The sequence below is a fragment of the Entelurus aequoreus genome, linkage group LG12 (assembly GCF_033978785.1).
Source record: "Entelurus aequoreus isolate RoL-2023_Sb linkage group LG12, RoL_Eaeq_v1.1, whole genome shotgun sequence".
NCBI lineage: Eukaryota > Metazoa > Chordata > Actinopteri > Syngnathiformes > Syngnathidae > Entelurus > Entelurus aequoreus.
In genome coordinates this window covers 34,961,217-34,967,216 of record NC_084742.1, presented here as the reverse complement: position 1 = coordinate 34,967,216, position 6,000 = coordinate 34,961,217, and the positions used below count along the sequence as shown (strand labels likewise).

Here is a 6,000-nt window from a genome sequence, read left to right as displayed (position 1 = left end):
TCGCATGCCGATGACAAGTCGTTTATGTATATTAGGAACAGTAAAGGCCCTAATATACTGCCTTGGGGGACTCCACAGCTTACTGAGAGGGGGGGGGGGACACAGTGCCGTTCACCTCTACCACCTGTTTCCTCCCCTCCAAGTAAGATTGCATCCAGCTAGATGAGGTTTTATCAAATCCGATTGCTCTGAGCTTATCCAACAGTATAGTGTGGTTAACGGTGTCAAAGGCCTTCTGAAGGTCCAGCATGACCATGCCGCAGTATTTGCCCGCGTCCACCTCATGTTTGATGTGGTCGCTCAGATAGAGAAGGCATGTGTCAGTGGAGTGGTTAGTTTTGAAGCTGGATTGGAATTTGTACATGATGTAGCAAAGCCTGTTTTTTATTTTTTTATTTTTCATTTGATCTGTGTGTGTGAGCGGCTTTATCCAGTTGGGAGCAGGTCAGAGGTGGTTTATGTCTCTTCTCTCAAAAGTGGAGCACACAAAAAGTGAGGAAGATAAATGTTTTTCTCAAGTCTGGAGCTGATAAAAAGGATCTAGCTGCGGAACCATATTTTAATTTGGCATTTTAAAATCGTTTCATGATGAAATTAGATCATCTCCAACTGAAGTACGGATGAATATTTTTGTACTTGAGTTAGAAAAATACTATTTTGCTCTTTCCTCCCCTGTGTGGTGTGCAGTAAAGTGAGGGACTGGTTCACCGTCGCTCATAGACGATCTCTGCAGCCAGCTTGCGACCCGTGACGGAGGGAGTGAGAGAGAGAGAGAGAGAGAGAGAGAGAGAGAGAGAGAGAGAGAGAGAGAGAGAGAGAGAGAGAGAGAGAGAGAGATGGAAAAGATAGAATAGAGAGAGAGGATGAAGCGATAGAAAGAGAAAGAGAAGAGAGAGAGAGAGAGAGAGAGAGAGAGAGAGAGAGAGAGAGAGAGAGAGAGAGAGAGAGAGAGAGAGAGAGAGAGAGAGAGAGAGAGAGAGAGAGAGAGAGAGAGAGAGAGAGAGAGAGAGAGAGAGAGAGAGAGAGGGTGGGTGGGGGGAAAGGCGTTTCCACGCTTGGCCGCCGGCTCGCCGCTCACACTCGGCGTCGAGAGCAGTCACGACCGTCCTCAGCACGGTGTGTCCACGTCACGGCCGCTTTTTCCCACGCTGAGGACCCCCCATCCCCTCCTCCCTCTTCATCATCATCATCACCACCGCTGTGACATCGAGCGACTGGACTTTATATTTTTTAACCCCCCCCCCCCCCCCCACACACACACACACACACACACACATACGTACACACACACTTTTTTGTCTGCCCCGGTTCCGGCTCAAATTGTTCCACGTCTTTCCTCGCTGTAAGTATTTTCTTCAATTTTTTCTCACAAAAACAAATAATGAAGGCAGCTGGCATGCCGCTACGTGACTCTCCTCTTCCTCCTCCTCCTCCTCCCCTCTTCCTATTCCTGTTCTCCTTTCTCCTGCTGCATTGTCACAAGTGGCCAATAATCCCACTCTTCAGAGGGCTTTAAACACACCATTAATTGAACTAATTGGATTGCTTTAGCATCCACTTTGCGTTCGGAGCCATCCCATAAGGGCTGTATTTTTGCAATTTTTAAATGGGTGCGTGTGTGTGTGTGTGTGTGTGTGTGTGTGTGTGTGTGTGTGTGTGTGTGTGTGTGTGTGTGTGTGTGTGTGTGTGTGTGTGTGTGTGTGTGTGTGTGTGTGTGTGTGTGTGTGTGTGTGTGTGTGTGTGTGTGTGTGTGTGTGTGTGCGTGCGTGTGCGCGTGTGCACACCTTGACTCAGCTTTTCGGGGATCGATCTGCCCTCCCGGTTGCGACTCAGCTTTCCTGTTTGTTGTTGTTTACTTCCTGTTTTTTGTTTTTGTTTTTTTAAGTTGTTGTGGTGCTGTAGATGTTTGTGGTTTGTGGTGAAGATGGAGTGCAAAAACAGTCCAAAAAAAAGAAGATCATTCCGAATATTCCCATGCTTCTCCTTGGAAGCGTCAAACACATAAACCACTTCCTGCAGTTTAAAAAAAAAAAAAACTGGAAAAAAAAACTAGTGCTCTGGAAGAGTTCCAATGATGAGGAGGAAAAGGTCTTGCGGTTTCCTGGAGGTGAAGAATCGAGGCAGGAAGTGACCTCTGGGTTCAAAGGTCACATCGTAGTGTGTATTCTATTGTGCACTTTTGAGAGACGAGTCGTTGAAAAGCTCACTTTTCATGACATCGTGAAAGAACCCGTGGACATAATCCCACCTCTGACCTACCACTCGCTGGATGAGCTTGTACTTGGCAGAAAAAAGAACAGAAAAAAAGGGCTTTGCTACACACCTTAAAATAAAGTCTGCAGCTCTGTCAACTCTCTGTCTGTTAGCTACAAAGATCGGAGGTGTATTCATGTTGTTTTTCTTCAGAAAATAGGCTAACCTAGAATGGTGTTGTTGTGAAAATATGATCGTAATGCTAACATGTCCTCCTGTCCCACTCTGGAGCGTTTTGTTGTTGTAGGGCTGGGCCGATAAAACGATATTATCGTATATCGCGATAGACACTTAATCGATAAATGTTCGATACGTGCATATATTTTTTGGGGGGTTGGAAGAAACCGAAAATAATGAAGCATGTTTGGTTGCATGAACAAGGCACTCTCTGTCTGGTAACCGAGCAAAACAGGAAGTGGTCAGTGTGCAATGGGAGGGACACGCTAAACAGCCAATCGCATGACTATCAAGTTTGTTTGCGCCATCTTGTTGTTTCACTGTTGATTTTCCGCACGCAGTGAGAAGATGCATTTTAAGCGAGTGCCGCAGAGACCAAATAAACTGTGGATAAAACTGGAAAAGTCACCTCAACAGTATGCAAGTTTTTTGGAAATTTTTCAGACTTATTCAGATGTAAGGACACAACCTGTTGGAACTAAAGTGCAGGACTGTATAATAAAATACATACAAAAAATATATATATATATATATAAATGTGCTACTTTAAAATAACATTTTGTTCCAATAATATTTAAATTATTATTACTGCATAACATAAGTTAATTTCTTGGGGTGTAACAAATTGTTTTACAATCGATATTTGTGGTTATTATTTTCTCAGAACGATACGATATGAAACGATTCGGTATGTTGAAATGGATTCAGCCACTTTTTAGCAAAACAAATCAAGCGGTGTGACTGTGGAATAAAGTTAAAGTTAAAAGTCAAAGTACCAACGATTGTCACACACACTAGGTGTGGTGAAATTAACCTCTGCATTTGACCCATCCCTTTGTTCACCACCTGGGAGGTGAGGAGGGCAGTGAGCAGCAGCGGTGGCCGCGCCCGGGTATCATTTTGGTGATTTTACCCCCAATTACAACCCTTAATGCTGAGTGCCAAGCAGGGAGGTAATGGGTCCCATTTTTATAGTCTTTGGTATGACTCGGCCGGGGTTTGAACTCACGACCTATAAATACTGGATACATGACACTGCAGGAGAAGTTTCCTATATTCCTGTAATTTCTTGTAAGGGAATGATAAAAAGAAATGAATTATGGTAACAAACAAGCAAGTAGAAAACAATTAATGGCCAATGCATTCACATTTTATTTGAATAAAGTGCAACCATGTTAGGTTGACCTAACAAGAGCAAACCTTTTCTGCTCACATTTTCAACATTCAAAAAGCAATTTTCAATAAAAGTACAGTGATCAACATTTTGACAGTAGATTTACCTGCTAAATAAAGTTCCTCGGCCCGGCCATACAATATCACACAACAGCACCTTCTCTTAAGGGCACACATACACAGAAATCAAAGATATTACACTGTTGTCTTGTGGCGTATGCGTTTGTTATGACCTTTCTCCACCACCATAGATATCCGCCATTTTTGTTTTTATGACGCCACAGACTGGAAAATCGACTTAACGTTTAAAAATCTTTATTATTACAAGTGCTAAACTTCATATAAAGTCTGCCATTCTTAAATTCACTGTTTTCCTTTTTCTAGTATCGATAAAATGGATCGATTCCCTTTTTGAAACGATATTGGATCGATACCTATCTCTTGATAGGCAAACTTGCTGAGCAGAGATCAATATTCTTGAAATTTGGAATATACATCGATGTATCCATATATTGATTAATGGTTACACCCCTTCTTGGCGGCAACAACCCTTCCGGAAGGTCCCACTCCCAGTTGATCGCTCTCTTGATTTTATCGATCAACCAAGCTGTACTTGCTGCAGTCAGTGTTGTTACTGCCTCCCTTCTGTTGGGCTGTGTGGTCGAGTTGCAGAGAACCGCCTACGCCGCTAAAAAGCTACTTTTGAAAATGTCTTCTTCTCGGCAGCATCCAATACACTCCACGTTGTTTGAGTGCCTAATCCACTTGGCGGCTTGGTGCCTAATCCACTTGGCGGCTTGGTGCCAAATCGATTGCCTCAGTGGTTATGAGTGGATTTCATGAAGACCGATGTGATTGGAGTTGTGTGTGTGTGGGTGTTGTTGTTGTTTTCAGACTTTTATTAGTAGGTTGTACAGTGAAGTACATATTCCGTACAATTGACCACTAAATGGTAACACCCGAATAAGTTTTTCAACTTGTTTAAGTTGGGGTCCACTTAAATTGATTCATGATACAGATATATACTATCATGTTTACAGGAATCATAGGAATCGAAAAGTTAACATTCATCACAGGAGATGTGATGCATTCAAGTATCAAAGTTTATCAATCAATCAAAGTTTACTTATATAGCCCTTAATCACAAGTGTCTCAAAGGGCTGCACAAGCCACAACGACATCCTCGCGGCTCAGATCCCACATCAGGGCAAGAAAAAACTCAACCCAATGGGAACAACGAGAAACCTTGGAAGGGACCGCAGAAGTGGGGATCCCCCCCTGGGTGACCGATTCAATGGGGGATACGGTTAATAATGTTAGAGTCCAGTCCATAGTGGGCCCAGCAGGGGATCCTCTTGCATGTAGATAAGTCAGCAGAGGAGTGGTCCCCCCCGGTCCCAACGTGGAACAGCCAGACATAGGGAGACCCAAAAATAATACGTTACAGTAATCGATACGAGACGTAACAAACGCATGAATAATAATCTCAGCGTCGGTGGTGGACAAAATGGGACACATTTTTTGCGATATTACGGAGATGAAAGAAGACTGTTGTAGTAACTCTCTTAACGTGTGACTCAAACGAGGGAATTGGATCGAAGATAATACCCAGATTCTTTACTGAGTCGCTTTGTATAATTGTTTTCTTGTCAAATGTTAAGGTGGTATTATTAAATAGGTGCCGGTGTCTAGCAGGACCGATAATCAACATTTCCGTTTTCTTAGTGTCAAGTTTGCTGGACATCCATTGTTTAATTTCATTGAGACACGCCTCCAGGTGACTACAATCTGGCGTGTTGGTCAGCTTTAGGGGCATGTAAAGTTGGGTGTCATCAGCATAACAGTGAAAGCCATCACTGTATTTGCGTATGATGTCACCTAGCGGCAGCATGTGGATGATGAAGAGTGCAGGGCCAAGAACCGAACCCTGTGGAACTCTGCATGTTACCTTAACATCCTCCGAGGTCGTGTTGTTATGGGAGACGCACTGCATCCTGTCAGTAACATAGGCATTAAACTAAGAAAAGGCTAAATCTCACATACCAATATATGTTTTGATACGTTCTAATATACTGTAATAATCAACGGTATTGAAAGCAGCGCTGAGATCAAGTAGCAACAACACTGATGACGCATCAGCATCCATAGTTAGCAACAGATCATTAGTCATTTTTGCATGGGCTGTCTCGGTAGAGTGATTTGCCCTGAAACCAGACTTAAAGGGTTCACAGAGATTATTAGACGCTAAATGTTCATTTAGCTGCTGCGCAACAGTTTTTTCAAGGACTTCTGAGATAAATGAAGGTGAGACAGTAGTTTACCATGAGGTCAGGATCAAGGTTAAGTCTTTTAAGCAGAGGATGAATAACCACTTTTTTGAATGCTAGAGGAACAGTA

At 43.0% G+C, this 6,000-nt stretch overlaps 1 protein-coding gene across 1 annotated transcript in view; it reads left to right on the top strand.

Annotated features, from left to right (window-relative positions):
• The first annotated feature begins 1,098 nt into the window (after positions 1-1,098).
• Positions 1,099-6,000, top strand: part of LOC133662123 (astrocytic phosphoprotein PEA-15) — a 38,511-nt gene continuing 33,609 nt past the window's right edge. Inside the window, exon 1 of the mRNA XM_062065830.1 lies at positions 1,099-1,342. The gene's annotated coding sequence lies outside the window, so the exon portion shown is untranslated. The remainder of the gene's footprint in view (positions 1,343-6,000) is intronic.